Consider the following 17,775-nt stretch of genomic DNA (forward strand, 5'->3'; position numbering starts at 1 on the left):
CTCAGTGCTTTGCACCCCCTCTAGTTACACCACTGCACCTCGCTTAGAGCATGCCTGTTAACTGGCTTGTGGGCTTCTTAGGATCATCTGGCTGGTCACTTTGGGAAACATGCTGCTTGACAAGATGAATGGGTTTCTGGATCCAGTAGATTCTCATGCATTAATTCCATGAAGACCAACAATTTTAATTAAGCATAAAAATCTGTTATGGATTAGGTTATGATCAACATAAGTAGTTAAAATGAAATGTCCTGTGGCCACTGCAATATCATTTTGTATTCACTTTTATTATGCTTGACAAGATTCCTTCATAATGTACACAAAAGGAAGAATGAGCAGTCAGAATACAATCAAGGAGATTTGCTCACAAGGCAAGTACTGTGGTTTAGAAACAGCTATGCAGGACGAACCTGTGTAATTTATAAAGTGTCAGGTGACATCTTTAGTTTTCATCATTAGAAGTTCCTTTGTATTCAGATTAGGCCTCAATATAATGATGTAGCATTTGGGCATGAAGATGCAACCCAGCAAACCCAGAGTGGAGGCCAAGATGGAGAAAACCTGCACGGCAACCATGTACTTCCCCTTTGTGCTCAGGTAGGTGGGCACAAAGGACACCCAGACACTGCAGAAGATCAGCATGCTGAAGGTGATCAGCTTGGCTTCATTGAAGGCTCCAGGCAGCCTCCTGGCTAGGAAGGCCACAGTGAAGGAGATGGCAGCCAGAAAGCCCATGTAGCCAAGGGCAACGTAAAACATGATGACGCTCCCTTCGTTACACTGCAGTACGATGTGACCAGGCTGGGAGTGAATGTCAGAATCTGGGAATGGGGGAGAGATTCCCAGCCAGACAGTGCAAATGCCCACCTGAACAATGGAACAGGAAAAAACCATGGAGTGTGCAACACTTTTCCCCAGCCATTTCCTCATCCTGCTCCCTGGCTTGGTGGCCATGAATGCCACCACCACAGTGACCGTTTTGGCCAGCACAGAAGAGACCGCAACTGAAAAGATGACACTGAAGATAGTTTGTCGGAGAAGGCAGGACACCTTCCAGGGTTGACCAATGAACAGAAAGGAGGACAAGAAGGAAAGCAGGAGGGAGACCAGGAGCATGTAGGTGAGGTCACGGTTGTTGACTTTGACTAGTGGGGTTTCACAGAACTTAATGAAGATTCTGAGCACAAAAGTTGTGATTAGGGATAAGAATAAAGCAAAGGAAACAAGGATGGTCCCCAAAGGATCTTTGTAGGATAGGAAAGATATAACTTTGGGGACACATTGATCTCGGTCCTTGTTTGGATGCTGGTCTTCTGGACAGCTGGTGCAATGGTCTGCATCTGAAAAGCACAAGAGCGATTTCGGGATGACTGAGATCTACCTTACATCCACCACAAGAAATCTGTTGTCCACTACATCCCATATAAAAATACATGTGGTTGAGACAATTTACCCACCGCAAGAAGCAGCAGGAGCTTACAAGCAGTTAGGATAGAGGGACTAGGGGCAGGCAGCATCGGCAGTGCCCATCTCAGTTTCCTGGCTCGGCCCTGCTGGGATTCATGGGTAAGGAGTGGAGAACGATTCTAGCGCATGGTTGGTGAAGCAACCACGTCAATTCCCCCATCATTATTATTATCAAGAATGTTTATTAACAAAAATGTTCACAAATAGGTTAACATAGGAATATAAAGAAGGCTCTGGCATAGTATTGTTCCAGACATATGCTACGTTGGTGATTCCTGGGGACATTAAAAGGGCAATTTCAGTCATGCCAGCACTTAGAGAAGGCAGCAATGCAAAGAGCACAATGACACTGCAGGCATTAGTCCCAATTCGCCCTGTCCAAGGCCAATATGCTTTCATAGTCCAAAGATGCTACAAAATGACCCTGGTGATAGCATCAGGGGTGGGGAGTAGCCAGATTTCACTAGCAGCAGTGGTACCGTTAGGGGGGCTGCACTGGGTAAAGTGCACGGGGGGGGATGGGTGACAACACCACCTGCCAAAAATTTTTAAATCTTGGTATTTTTGAATAACATCACATTATATGTCATTCGATGTGTGATTTCACGCAGAATGCAATGAAACAAACCGTGTTGAAATATCTCTACTCTATCAAATGTTATAGCCACAACCCAGCAAGGTGGAGGTGTTGCCCTGCCCATTAGATGGGAGGAGGTCTGTCACGGGGGTGATGCGCTGGTCTCCCGCATCAGGTGACACATACCCTAGTGATGCCACTGGCTAGCAGATGACGTTTTGCATGCAGAAAATCTGACTTATTCAGGCCTTTTATCGCCATCCAAAAAGAGTGTCATTTTGTCCACACAACTACCTTGTGAGATAACCAAGAATGAGGTGACCCAAGATCAATCAGGCACTGAACTACATAGCTGAGCATCATTTGGTTAATAATAGTCTACAGATCACAAAAAGGCCCAAGTTCAGAAGTGCCTGACCTAAACTCACAGATGTTCTAGTGAGTCATATTTGCCCTGTTCCGTATGGGCTGCCCTTTCCTCGTGAGTTACGCACCTTCCTTAGTGGAGATTGTCCCTCCCTTACATGGAGCACAACTGTAGCAGCAAACGGGTTTTCCTTCTATAATAACTTTGGCATATCCAGGATGACAACTTTCAGTACATCTAGAACAAGGAAGGGTCTAAGCAGAAAGACAGAGAAGCAACAAGCACAATTTTAGGGGCAGTGTTCCCTCTCATTCATGTTTGGGATGCATTTTTAAAAATCTGCACCAATATCCAAGTCATGTTCAGGTATTGTATTGGCAACCTTCAGTCTCGAAAGACTATGGTATCGCGCTCTGAAAGGTGGTTCTGGCACAGTGTCTAGTGTGGCTGAAAAGGCCAATCTGGGAGTGACAATTCCTTCCACACCGGGAGCAAGTGCAGTCTGTCCCTGGTCTGTCTCCCTGGCTATGGGCCTTCCTTCTTTGCCTCTTAGCCTCAGACTGTTGGCAAAGTGTCTCTTCAAACTGGGAAAGGCCATGCTGCACAGCCTGCCTCCAAGCGGGCCGCTCAGAGGCCAGGGTTTCCCACTTGTTGAGGTCCATCCCTAAGGCCTTCAGATCCCTCTTGCAGATGTCCTTGTATCGCAGCTGTGGTCTACCTGTAGGGCGCTTTCCTTGCACGAGTTCTCCATAGAGGAGATCCTTTGGGATCCGGCCATCATCCATTCTCACGACATGACCAAGCCAACGCAGGCGTCTCTGTTTCAGCAGTGAATACATGCTAGGGATTCCAGCACGCTCCAGGACTGTGTTGTTTGGAATTTTGTCCTGCCAGGTGATGTCGAGGATGCGTCGGAGGCAGCGCATGTGGAAAGCGCTCAGTTTCCTCTCATGTTCAGGTATCACACAAGTAATAACCATGGAGGAATGTAGATGGTGTGTTCTTGTTTAGGAAGCTATAGATTAATTTAATTGCATGTCATTATTTGATTTGAGCTCTTCTAATAAACCATTAACTTCAAGTGGCACCCAATGAATGAAATTCTAGTCAATTAATCAGGAGTTTAGTTGTTTAATCTACAGGTCAGTCCTCAGCATCCAGGGGGGGCCCCTGCGGATGCCGTAAACTGTGGATAATGAAATCCGCAGTCCAACATCTTGTCTGAGGCACAGGGATATCGCGCACAGCCTTCCCATGACTCAGAAGGCATCCCGGACACAACCTCTGGCCGCATCCAGGAGGTCCTCTGTGGTTTCTCCCACAGGTTTCCTCACCTGGTTAAATCCCTTGGGCCACACAATGGCATCCTGGTCAATGGTGAACTTGATCTCTGCTGAGCTCTGCCTCTCTAGACTCCCAACTTTCACTCTAGCAATGGACTGATTGGGAAATGCCACAAAGTTCACAATAGCAAAGTTGGCTGCCAAGTCCCCTTTCTCATCAAGAAACTCCTTCCGTGGAAGTATTATAGTATTGGGAGTTCCTCAGAAAAGGGTGGAGCTAGAGAGACATTTTTTTTTAAAAAACCAGCATGTAAAAAATTGGAAAACTTGGAGAGTGAAAAAAAGAAAGGAGAAGGGTTTGGACTGTGACAGAAGGATGTGGCTAAATAGCAGTTCTCTGTAGCCTGAACCAAGAGTTTCAGACAAGGAAGGAGGTTAGCTGTGAAGTCATTTCACCCACTCATGGTGTGGGGACACTAGTCTTTCCCACTGGATACATACTCCTACCCAGCGCCACAGCTGCTCAAAGGGGCTCACACTAGCAGCCTGGACCTGTGGTATTGGTCAAGAGAATCTCTGATGAAGGCCTGAGGCTGATCAAGGGCATCCCCACTAATCAATAATGGTAATTTAAACGTATATCACTGTTTGGAGGTGGCTCTTTCCCACGTAGTGGATAAGGTTTCCCTTTCCTTTCTCCCCTTAAGTCAGAGGGTCTAATCAACCCTCTTTCCTAGGCCTGTTTTGGACCTAGAGGAAGGGACCACTACAATCCTAATTGCAATCAATCTCCAGCAATTGGGAAGAGGCTCCCTGCTTCCTTCCACCTTCTGTCCTCCTCCTCTGAACTTTCAATCACAGAATTCTTCCCCCTGATCAGTTTTAGAGATGTGGAGGGCAACAAACAGGTGGGGACTGAGAAGCAGGAGAGGACAAGGCACTGCAGGGGCACGTGACAAAACAAAACAAAAAGAGGTTGGATTTAGGTACCCTTTTTGGTCTCAGTTTGTCTTGGGCTCAGCCTATGATGAGAAGATCCCCCCTCAACTAAAGAGAATAGAAAGCACTAAAGCATGAAGTGGAGAAGAGGGAACATTTGCTGGGAACCTCACAAACTCGATTTCCCTGACACCTGTTTCAATTTCACTTCATCACAACATCTGAATACTTCTTAGAGTTTTGCTACAGAGGTGAACAACTGATGGAAATTTTAAGTGCCGGCATCGCTGAGGGAACAGAAATACCTGCCATGCGTGTACCATTTGATGCTCCAACCTGCCTGCGTCAGCCATCACTCTCCGATTCAGTGCTCTGGCTGCAAATGCAGCATGTAGGGCATGTGCCACAGCCTGCACCGTCTTGTAAAGACTGTAACTATCTTGAGACAGAATTATTTCAATCACATCCTGGGACAAGGTCTCCTCTTCCTCTGTACACCTTGTCCAGCTTTTCACAGATGACACAGGTTTTGAATGGGAACAACAAAATGCTTTCTCCCCAAACTTCTTGATGACATTGAAAAGTGGGTCAAAATTATCATATTTTGTCCTTTGGTGTGTTTGGATTAAGAACGACAAGGACCCATGGATGTGCTGGATATCCACCGTTTTGTAAAGGAACCTCAAGCTGAGGTCCTGCAAAACAGTTGCGATCCAAAGTTTCCCTGCAAGTGGTTTGTTAACCTTTTCAGCATTTTTCACTAGTATTGCTAGAATCAGCATTGCATAAGAGTCCACATGGTAGACAAATACATTTGTTTGTCTTTGCCTGAGCTCTGAAATCAGGCCAGCCTGCTTTTTGGTCCCCGTCAGCACTGGAAGGCGTTTAGAGAAGGCAACACAAAGACCGTTTCTGATGATCACATCCGTGAAGGTGCTGATGAATTTTTCTCCATGGTCATTGTCTAGAGCCAGAAGCCCAATCCATGTCCATTTGAAATGCAGGAGTAACTTGACAATCCCCAGGTAATGGGGTTCTAGTTTGGGGACCATGCGGTACAAAAATGGAAACTCGGTTTTATCCTTTACAGTATGACTCACAAAACCATAACTGACCTATGGAAGGAAAAAGATAGATGGTTCTGTCCAAAATATACAAAACTTAGTATGACTCTCAAAACTATAAGTCACTTATTAATGAAAGGAAAAGATGGTGGTTCTGTAGAATGTTGATTACAGTGGGTGAAATCTATGTGGAGGAAGGATCTATATGTTGACCTCACTTCAACAGCATCACAACTATGGCTCCTTTTCCTCCGAGGAGAAGTACAACCATTCATTTATATGGAAGACAGTTCAGGAGTATTATCAGAGACTTCATTGGTTAGGACCCTGATCTCTCCTGATCCCTCCTTCTGGTGACACCAACATCTATGCTGAAGGGAAGATTCAGATTCATCTACTGGCAGTTACATTCAACCAAACCAGCACCATCTCATATTCATACCTGTGGGATTTTGTAGGTGCCCAACATGGCAGAAATCTGGGTGGCGATTCCAGAGTCAGCACCTTCCAGAACAGCCAGCAGCTTATTCTGTCTTCCACAGTGGTAGTTCGGAATATTCTGCTGACCAGTAGATAGTATGTCTACCACGGCATCATAAGTCAGTCTTGGACTGAAATAGTTCTCATAGACGTTGTAGCCAAGAGTGATATTGGGCAAGAGCCTGGGGTTCTGGTTGATCTCATGAATGGAAAATAAGAAGGGAAGCAAATACCAGAAATTCATGCCTCCTATACTGCAACAAAAAAGTGTGACATATTGAACTTTCCATTCAATGAAAACACGTCATTTTGATATAAGAGCCACTGTAGGCAACATAAATCTCTAAATTTTACCCTTTAGATCTGAACTCATGTTAGTTCAGATTCAGAGCCTGATGTGCAGGAGGTGACCCGACATTGTACACATTACGTGAAGCTTGGGGAGAGTTTCATAGCAGCAAGGGGAGTAGCCAATTGCTTCTTCAAGACAAAACCAAGGGCACACGTTCATTCCAGTGAAGAGTTGGTAATGTGCATGACATTCAAAGACCAAAATCCAATTCAAAATAAACATGAATGCATATGTGTACACATGTGTTGGGTTCCCTCTGTCTGCATGTTAGTATTACATGTGTCCTGGAGCACATCTGGTAGCACAAGCAAATAAGAAAAGGCCATGCCTAGTTATATTATCAATCATGACCACATTCTCTTGCTTGCAAGACCCCAGGCAGATGTAAAATGCTAGATCGTTCCGCTCCTTCATATACTCAACTGCTACAGAACGAGTGTCCTTGACCAGTGTCCAAAGAGGATACTGTACTTTCTATCCAGATTTGCTGCCCTGGGAATGTGGGGACACACAGTTGTTTTCCAAGAAACCTGTATCCAGTCACATGATTTAAAAGCGAAGTGTTTAGTGAAAAAAGTTCTCCTAGGCCTGGGGTCGGCAACCTGCCATTCTGGAGCCGCAAGCGGCTCTTTCAGCCTTCTGCTGTGGCTCTGTGCGGGGCCAACCTGTGGGAGGGAGGGGCTCACCCCTCCCGCAACGCACCTGCCCCTCACCAGCCTGAGCGCACTAGCGCAGCTCCCACGCATCCTGCGGCTGCGCCCCATAGGAGAAGGCGCGAACAGGCTGGCGGAGCAGCTCCTGCCCAAAGAGCCCGCACCGCCCGTTCCCTCCTGCCCGAGCCACAGCGCAAAAGCAAGCAATTGAGTGCAGCTGCTCAGTCCTCCTGTGCGTGTCTCCTCAAAAGTAAGTCCCATTGTGCTTGCTCCCAGGAACGTGTGCCCAGGATTACAGCCTTCAAGCTCCCCAGTCAGCATTCCCCCGTCACTCACTCACTGCTCCATTTCCTTCACTTGGAAACTTGAAAGGGTTTTGGAGACCCCTGCACCAGATGGTATTCTGTATATGTTTGTATACTGTATGTGTAACATACTGTATATGTAGCATCAAAGCATATTTCATTGTTGGGAAGTAAACACTGTTAGTATGCCTTTTATTTTATGCAGTTTTGAACTCTTAGCTTGTTTGTTCAGGAGCACCTTTGTGAACAGTGTTAAGTAGTACTAAGTGGTCTTGTTCAGTGGTAGTATTGTGTGGAAAGGCATTTACAGAAGTACAGAAGTAAATGACAGTAAAGAATGACAGTATCCTTCACAAGCCGTTCACCTGTGCACAATCTAAAACAGTTGTTCTCCAGCTGTGGGTCTGGACCTGATTTTAGAAGAGGGAAGTGTATTATATAACTGTGACCTATAAGAGGGGAGCGCAAACTATATATGCAGTGTATATATACTCCCCTGGGAGTGAGTCCCATTGACTCTACTGGGGCTGACTTCTAAGTAGACAGGGAGAGGAGCCACTCGCAGGCTGCTCTCCTGTCCATGCATCCCTGAGATGAAGCCCCGTTGACTCTACTGGGTCTGACTTACCTTTCCCCCTGTTTTTGCACTGGTATGTATGGAGATCTTCCCCCCCCCCCAACTTCCATGTGTTGGTTCTGTGTGCAAGGGGTTTTGCAATGGTCTTGCTGTGATATCTATATAGAGATCTTCCCTCCCCCGCACCTTCTCCCTGTTTTTGCACTTGTCTGTATAGAGATCTGCTCCCCCCCCCCCACACTTGTATTGGAATCGAGGAAGATCTGGTGAGGAGGTAGATGTGGTGTCAGCAGTGGCCCCTTTAAGGGTAAGGCCTGGGCTTCCAGGGAGTGTGCTGCACAGCTGCAGCCACTTGAAGGCAATAGGGCCCTCAGGGATATAAGAGCACCTGAGGCAGAAAGGGTTTATGGGTTGTAGAAGGAGTGCAGGTTGACTTTGGAATCTGACCTGGCTTATTGACTTTGTACTTTGACTTGGATACTCTGACTGATTTGACTGACTTTGGAATCTGACCTTGGACTGTGACTTGGCTTATTGACTTTGGACTCTGCCCTGGATACTCTGACTGACTTTGTGACTAAGGGACTGCTAGAGACACTGGAGTTTGAAGTGCGGCTGCTGTGCCCAAGACCTGCTGACGATCCAGGGTCTGCTGTAGTGGTGGGAGGCTGCTGGCAGGAGAGAGGACCTCTGCAGGTTGAACAGGGGAGCTACCCTGGAGGTGGGGTCCAGCAGGACTGCAGGGCAGAACCAGGGTCATTTGTTGGGGGAAAGGGGAGCTAATTTGCTTAAAATGGACATAATTCTCCAGGCAGAGAATGGCCTTGGAATCAGGCAAAACACCATGGAGGACCAGGTGCCTGAAAACACAGGACAAGAATGTATGATAAAACTAACTAAAAGCTACAAGAGGGGGCTACTTTATAAAAAAAAATGGGACCTGTAAGAGTGTAAAGGTAAAAAAAAAAAACTATATATGCAGTGTTATCTTCATTTTAGGTGTCAAAAGGGTTTTGTGCCCCCGAAGTTTTTTTTCCTCTGGAAAATGGGTCTAAATGGCTCTTTGAGTGTTTAAGGTTGCCGACCCCTGTCCTAGACAAACCTCATTGTCCTACAAGAAATTGTTATACATAGAAACCTAACATGAACCTCAAAAAAGGTTTTGAGATGTCGCTGCATCTCAAAAAAGACATAGTGGAAATTAAAAAGGTGCAAAAGAGAGCGACTAAGATGATTACTGGGCTGGGACACCTTCTTTATGAGGAAAGGCTACGGCGTTTGGGCCTCTTCAGCCTAGAAAAGAGGCGCCTGAGGGGGGACATGATGGAGACATACAAAATTATGCAGGAGAAGGATAAAGTGGATAGACAGATGCTCTTTACACTCTCACATAACACCAGAACCAGGGGACATCCACTCAAATTGAGTGTTGGGAGAGTTAGAACAGACAAAAGAAAATATTTCTTTACACAGCATGTGGTTGGTCTGTGGAACTCCTTGCCACAGGATGTGGTGATGGTGTCTGGCCTGGATGCCTTTAAAAGGGGATTGGACAAGTTTCTGGAGGAAAAATCCATTATGGGGTTACAAGCCATGATGTGCATGTGCAAACTCTTGATTTTAGAAATGGGCTATGTCAGAATGCCAGATGCAAGGGAGGGCACCAGGATGAGGTCTCTTGTTATCCTGTGTGCTTCCTGGGGCATTTGGTGGGTCGCTGTGAGATACAGGAAGCTGGACTAGAAGGGCCTATTGCCTGATCCAGTGGGGCTGTTCTTATGTTCTTATGTTAACCTCGCAAGCCACAGTATGTGAATAGATAGGCTGTGCTCTAGACCAGCCATTCTCAACTTTTTTGGGGGAGGACAGCTTAGGAGCCTTTCTCCAGTTCCAGGGCTTCCCAGTCTTAACAAGAATATGCCACAAACAGATAAACATAAAATCCCTTTTTCACAGTTTAAGTCTGTGGCCCCCTTCAAATACGCCAAGGCTCCCCAGAGGGCCGTATGGCTCCCATTGAGAAAGGCTGCTCTAGATGGGAACTTGGTGCTCCTGCATCCTCCTGAAAAGTGTTCCCATTAAGTCAGTGATTTTCAGCCTTTTCCATCTCACGTCACACTGATAAGGCACTAAAATGATCAAGGCACACCACCAGGTTTTTGACAATTGACAAGGCACACCATGCTGCCAGTGGGGGGCCCACATCTCCCACTGGCCCTATTAATAAATGACCTTTCCCCAAATTCCAGTGGCACACCTGTGGACCACTCATGGCACACCAGTGTGCCATGGCACAGTGGTTGAAAATGGCTACATTAAACAAAAGAGGAGAGAAGGGGGTCATAATTTATCATACTCAAGAACTACAAAATAAAGGTGGTCCCTGATCCCCGGGGCAATGGGAGAGTATGCAGATCAAGATTCAGTGTAGCAATAATTCCATCACTTCATCATTACTTACAATTTAAACTGGATAGTGGGAGGCTTCAAGAAACGGTGAGGTTGAAGTATAGTGTTTGTTGTGGATGTGATTCCACCCATCAGGTAGTCACCAGGTCTGAAATAATTGAATGGGTCTTTCCTATCACTTAGCAGGCTCAGGGGGCATCTTGTCTTCTTCAGCATCTCACAGGTACTGTGGGGGAGCAGCAAAAGCAGCAGCAGCAGTTTCATTATTGGAATGGCTTTGATAGTGACGATCTGTTGCAGTGCACAGCCGACACCGCAGCTCCAGAGACTCAAGGTCAGGCAGATACTCCTGGTACATAACGAGGCACATGGCAGTGCTCCACCACCAGATGTCCTTTACTTGAAGAATGTACACTATTTATAGTGCAAAGGCAGCTCAGCAAGCAGTCAGCAAAGACAGCACTTTTCTCAATTCTCCGATCACCAACTGCACCGACGTAGCTTCCCGCAGACACTCCACATAACATCTCCCACACAGCAGCTTGCACACGCTGCAATATATATTGGCACTGGCCAATGAGAGGCGGGCTACGATCTGGTGACTGCATGACTCATTGTCTGGTGACATGGTATAGCAGGGTATTGCATCATCCCTGCTGTGCCCTGTTGCATCAGCCAATCCCATGATGCACCTGGGCTACACTGCATGTATGCTGGCCAAGACATCAGGGCCCAGCCTTGCCCTATCCAGCCTGTAAATTCACTATAGGCCTGGGGCAGATATCATAACACGATCACATGCCCAGATTTCTCTCAGCTACTGATGTAGCTCTTTTGAAATCAATTTCAGAACAGCAATGATTTTCCTAATACAAAGAGCGTCTGTCCACCTAGAGCAGGGGTCTCCAAACCTTTTGGCCAGAGGGCCGCATCAAATATCTGGCATGGTGTTGAGGACCGGAAAAAACATTTCAATATAAAATTTAAATAAATAAATTAGAGATGGAACTTAGATGAGTGAATAAATGAATGAATGGGCTCATTCATTCAACCTCTCCGGCCCTCAGAACACCCTCCAGACACAACCACAGCACAGCTCTGGTCGTGTTCAGTTGAGTGGGCCAGAGGCTTTCAGGGGACAAGAGCCTGACCCCAGGCCGGGGTTTAGAGACCCCTGACCCAGAGAATCAGGTATGAAGGGGCCAGCATTAAACTTCATGCTGACATAGTTCCAACCTTCCCTAAATTTCAGTTCAGGTGCTCAGCGGGAGATTACATCTAAAGTTGGTCTTGATTCTGGTGATTCTAGGGCCAACACCAAAGGTGATCTTTGAAAGACTCCATTGAGCTTTGGTGAGAAGAATACATCAGAGTGATTTTGATAATTATCAGGGGCAGAATCATTCATGCCACATCCTTGGCTCTCTGTGTGGCTCCATGTACAGGTGCACATCTGGAGAAAACATGTTTTGGAGACTTCCCTGTGCTACTCTGTCCTCTAACATGGGCCAGCAAAGAGGCATAAGAACATAAGAAGAGCCCCACTGGATCAAGCCAAAGGCCCAACTAGTTCGGCTTCCTGGATCTCACAGTGGCCCACCAAATGCCTCAGGGAGGACACAGGACAACAAGAGACCTGCATCCTGGTGCCCTCCATGCATCTGGCATTCTGGGGCAGCCTACTTCTAAAATCAAGAGGTTGCACATACCCATCATCGCTTGTAACCTGCGAGGGACTTTTCCTCCAGAAACTTGTCCAATCCCCTTCTAAAGGCATCCAGGTCAGATGTCATCAGATGCTGTCACCACATCCCCGGGAAGAGCCACCGCAGCCCCAGTGAGGCTACTTAGATCTGCACCACCAACATCGGGACTGCCCAAGACCACCCTGGAATGGGGCTTGGATCCAGCATGTGCCAGATCCTGGCCCCGCCTCCCGCTTCCCACCTGGGAAGCCCACCACCCGCCTGCCCCTGCCCCGAGATAGCCATGCGGGCACCTGAAATGCTACAGCAAGGACTACAGGGGGTGGGGCCATGTAAGGTGCTACAAGACGCATCTAAATTTGGCTTGTGACATACCTAGTGGGTCCTGACCCACACTTTGAGAAACTCTGCTTAGGGGATTGAAACTAGCTTTCCGGCAGCAGAACTCACTTTCCAGCTGTTGTGAAAGTTGCTGTAGAAGTGTGTGGAGCCACATGCTTCCAGACTGCAGCCTGAAAGGTTGAGGAGGCCCAGTGCATGATGGTGGGAAGAAGAATGCCTGCCAGTGATTGTGAGTTGGCAGGGAAGGAAACTGAGGCAGAATGGAGGGAGGGTGGGAGGCATGTCAGAGGTGGGAGGAGTGGCACCTGGTACGGGTGAACTGTGCTGGATGCTATCCCTCTGAAATGGACCGCCAGGCCCTCCTTTGTCTCCTCAGACTTGCACTAGCTAAAGTGTTGGCGCAGGTGTGAGGACACCTATTGGCAGTCACAGGGCTTATGAAGGGATAAGGAAAAATAATTTCTCTTCCCCCTCCCAAGTCTGCCAATTTGCCCTCCCCCACCGCAGCATGAAGCAAAACCCGTTGCGTGGGGGAAACCATAGGATTGGGTTGTATCCTGCATTCAATTTGATGTTGGTCTCTGGATATCGTGGACACCACAGACACTTTGAAAGTGCCAAAGAAGATAGTTGTGGATACATCTTAAAAAACAAACAACCGAATACCAATAAATTTGGTTCAGATTTGTTGTGGGATGGTGAATTAGATGCGTAGAAGATTATACAGCGCAGTAGGGCAGCCAGAGGGGTGCAAAGCACTACGTTTGGCAGGAAGCCTTGCCACACTGTGCAAGCAGCCCCTTCCCCTCCTCTCCATTTTGTGTACACCTCCATTTTGCTCTAGCGGCCCGGAATGGCTCCGAAGGGGAGAGGGCACGGTGAGGCTCCCTTAGTGCTTTGCACCCCCTCTGGCTACACCACTGATACAGAGTCAGGTGAGGTGAGGAGGGAATTTATTTTTTACTCTGCACAAGGATTGTGATGTTGACTACAGGATTCCGTTGCACTACTAATTAATAATAACAGTTAATAACAGCAGCACCACTCATTAATAATAGTAGTGGAAATAGCTACTATTGTTATTAATTCTCTGAACTTACTTTTTAATCCACTTTACATCCATGCTGAGTTACAGCACCTGTGTGAGGTTCTGCAGCACCATCTGCTGGCAATATTGATTATTGCAAGTTGAATCATTCTGTAACTTTTTTACTAACTCCATTCCTGATAATTTTTCCACTTGCTCATTTGATTCTGTAATTCCCTTTTTCATCACAAGCATTTCAATAAATTTCTTTGCATAGTATTCTGAGTCTGCCTTGTTTGGGAAACATGGGTAGGATTGTCACGTTACTTTGCCCTGCAGGCACTATTGTGAGAGCGATTTTGATAGATAACCCTCAGTGCAGTATTGTTCTGGGAGGGGGTTCTGTCCAGGAAACCCCCTGGATAGCCTAATCTCCTGAGCAGGTGGCTGAATTCACTGCCATCAGTGCCGTCGCTTCCTCCAGCGACAGCACGAATCCAAGGCAGTAGTGTTTAGTGATTGCACTGGGCTTGGTAGTTTGTACCACAGTGTTTACCAGATAAGCTGTGTGTCAAAACAACAGGAAGAGAGAGGAACGGGGTGAGCGCTAATCACTAGTCACTACTGCCCTAGATCAGTGTAGATGCTGGTAGCCCCTCTATCAACCTTTTCAGCTTAGCTCAAAAAGTTACTACATGGTGCTTTTGCATCTGAGGTTTGTGTATTAGTTTCAAAAGCAATCTTGAGAAGAATCCCATGGGCTTTGGCAAGTAGAAGCAGAAAATACAACAATCCAGATAATTATAAGGGGCAGAATCACTTTTTGAAGCTTCCTGTGGCTCTGTGCGGAGGTGTACAGCTAAGAAAAACATGTTTGTGAGTCTCAGCACAGCTGCTTTGTCAACATGTCTGTGAGATGGCAGATGCCTGAATTTTGTAGAGCAGACGTTCATCCACAGCTCTAGGTCAAAGTTGTGCTGTTAGTCTATATATGAATCAATATACAAAATGTATTTGATAAAGACATCTTAGCCCTGCTCAGAATCTATGCGCAACCCACCAATGAAGTACAGCGAGGCAGCCACCCTTGGTAGAGGACTTGTTTAGGAACAGGGTTGCCAGCTGCTCGTATTCCAGCTACTGTAGTCTTCTTAAGGCCAAATACTATTTGGGGGACAATACTATTTGCCTCATGCCTGCCGCCTCTTCACTCCCTTTCACTGCTCTACTGTACTGCCTGAGTGCTTCCTCTCTTTTCCTTCCCCTGACATAAGATCCTGCCTTCACTTCACAGTCACCTGCCATTCCCTATCACGCAGTATATATCAGCAGCATCAGAAGTGCATGAAGAAGGTCATACTGTGAACTGTTAGTGAGATGGCAGCAGGTATGACATCCAGTGACCCTGCCTGTGGGTGGAGGTAGGCACAAGGACAGGACCTCTGAGTGACTGGTGTCCCCTCTCTGTCCCACAAGTACTGGCATGGGCGTCCGGCTATATGCCAGCTTCTGGGGGCTGCATCGGGACCTCCAGTCCGTCCTGGGCCGCCAGCAGGGCCTGCATGACAGGCTCTTGTATTTGAAGGGGACCACCCAGACCATGCTGTGGAGACTCCAGGAGTATGGGCTGGCTGTAAGTGCCCTGGCCCGGCAAATCAGCCAGGGAAGCAGCTGTGTTGATCGCACACGCTGTGCTGCAGGGCCAGATTGCCACTGTGGAGGCAGAAATACTGGCCCTGCTGGACCGCAAGGGGAGGGGCCCTGTGCATTGCGACCTCTGAGCCCCTGGCCCCTTCCATGTCTTGCCGCTTCCACGTGGCCCTATCGTTCTGTGCCCCTCCCATGCCCCCCTTCCCCAGTTATGAATGCCATGTTGGCAGTGTTTGTTTTGATCCAAACCTTATTTATTTGAAAGGAAAGTTTTAACGTTTGTACCACCTCCTGGGTATGTCTGTCTCTTACTTGGCATGCTGTCCCCATGGCAGTAGGTGATCCACGTCAGGTCACCTGGCCCTGCCACGTCAGGGGCTCCTGCTGCTGCCCCGGGTCCTGTAGGTTTGGAGGGGAGGGTTAGGGTGGCAGCACACACACCCCAGCCCCCCTTGGGCCCTCTGCCTCACATGCCCTCACCTGGGCTTAGCTGAAGAACCGTGCCATGACATGCTGCCATATCACCACTCCTCAAGGGTCCTGCCCTGGCTGTTGGCGTGGCCCCTTGCCTGCCGGTGGAAGCATCAAGGGGTCCTGGCCTTCCTCCATGTCTCCCAGCAGTGGGATCCTTTGCCGCAGGCACATATTGGGGAGCATTGTACATGCCATGATTGTCTTTGAGGCCCGTTCAGGGGTTCACAGCAGACAGCCCCCTGAGAGGTGCATCTTCAGCATGCCAAATGCTCACTCCACAACCATGCGGGTCTTGCGGTGAGCCACGTTGTGCTGGCCAGTGGGCCCGGAGGAGAGCCCACTGCATAGGGTGTGAGGAGATACGGCCTCAGGGTGTAGCCAGGGTCACCTGGGGGCAATGGGAGGGCATCAGCATGGCTGTCCCCCCTCACCATCCCCATCCACTCAATCCCCACCTACCTATCAGCCAGTCTGTCCCATCAGGCCATGTGGCCACAATGGCCCAGATGGAAGAGCCCTCAAAGACCTGCACATCACGGACACTGCCTGGGTACATTGCTGTCGCGCTGGTGAAGAGGCCTTGTGTGTCACAGTTTGCCTGGATGTTAAGGGAGTGCTGGCGGTTGCGATTCCTGTACATGCCAGGTGCCTCCGATGGAGTGAGGATCCTGATGTGAGTGGCATCCACTGCAGAGATGACATGGGAACCACAGTGGTCACAAAAGCAAAGAATTATAGGCTGCTCTAAAAGGAACCAAAAGCTGCTTTGCTGTGTCACAGAAAACCTTGGCTTTGCAAACTGGGCCCCACGGTGTTTATGTTAAAGCAACAGGTGTGGAAGGCCAAAAGATAACAGTACCAGGCAACGGCTGGAGAGAAGCGTTCACGCCTTGGCAAAAGTTAAAACACACCTGTATCCATCAGGAAAACTCTGTAACCTTTATGCTTCTACACTTTTAGAGCAAAAAGCACACATATGCAATATTGAGACAAAGTAACCTGTAACCTGCATATAAGGGGACATAATAATCATAGAATAATCTTAGAAGCAGGCCATTGGAGACTAAAAAGGCTGCTTGGTTTTAGTAAAACCTTTAAGACTCTTAAAGACCAAAAGACTTAGCTTTGCAGAGAGCCTCTCAAGGTTTCTCGATGTTTATACAAGTACATAGGAAAGGAATGCAGATAAGATCAGGATGTGTTAGGTAGAGACAGCCTGAGTCTCCTGTACTAATGATGTTATTTTAAACTTGTCAAAACAGTTGGCTTGAATTATGTCAGTGTTATTCAGCCCTGGATAAATGGTATTAAACTTTGTAATTTAATATGTCTTAATGCCAGATTCTACCTGTAATGCAAGTTGTACCTTATCTGTAACCTGTCAGGTGTTTGCCCCATCTCTGATGTAAAATTTCTGCCAATGGGATGTCTAGATTTGAGACGAAGTACCCGAAATTGTATAAATTGGTCAGGACACCACTGAGATTTGCTCCCATGCTTTGGACAGTAGTCCCGTGGGTGCCCATTGCATGCAATGAAATGAAAGCCTGCAAACTTTCACTCCTGAGTATGGAGTCTTTTGAGTTGCTTTCTTTCAACCTTGCAACAGGCCTGCTGGGTCTTTGAAGTGAGGCATGGTGACCTTTGACCCTAGACTGTAAAGTCACTGGATAGCCCAGTATAAGCATAGCAACACATAAGTATAGTGAAAAAAGCTGTCTGGTGCTTAGAAAAGAATCGTTTTGCAAATCTGAAGCACAGAGAATAGTAAAAGTTGTTGGACTTCATTTAAAGAGCAAAATTGCAAGTCTGACTGAAGCTGGAACTTTGGGGCCTCAAAGGCTGCGTTATAGACTGACAGACTGTTATAGACAGTGCAACTAAGGCAACGAAGAGATAGGCTTCATCTTGGCAGAAGTACACGTCTTGCCAAGGACATCCCTACGCCTGCCTGCCAGTGCTCACTTGTAGCTTTATATTTCATACTTTCATGCTGTAAGAGCAAAAGCATACATATGGAAACCAAGTGATCCCTTGATGCCAAACTGTACCCAAGGTAAAAGGGTCGCAAAAGTTATATAGAATTAGCCATAGAAGTAGTTC

The 17,775-nt window shown here is 47.4% G+C and overlaps 1 pseudogene; it reads right to left on the bottom strand.

The window, feature by feature from the left end:
• Positions 1 to 429: 429 nt before the first annotated feature.
• LOC136639077 (vomeronasal type-2 receptor 26-like) lies at positions 430 to 6,464 on the bottom strand (annotated as a pseudogene).
• Positions 6,465 to 17,775: the final 11,311 nt, after the last annotated feature.

The sequence above is a fragment of the Tiliqua scincoides genome, chromosome 2 (assembly GCF_035046505.1).
Source record: "Tiliqua scincoides isolate rTilSci1 chromosome 2, rTilSci1.hap2, whole genome shotgun sequence".
Lineage (NCBI taxonomy): Eukaryota > Metazoa > Chordata > Lepidosauria > Squamata > Scincidae > Tiliqua > Tiliqua scincoides.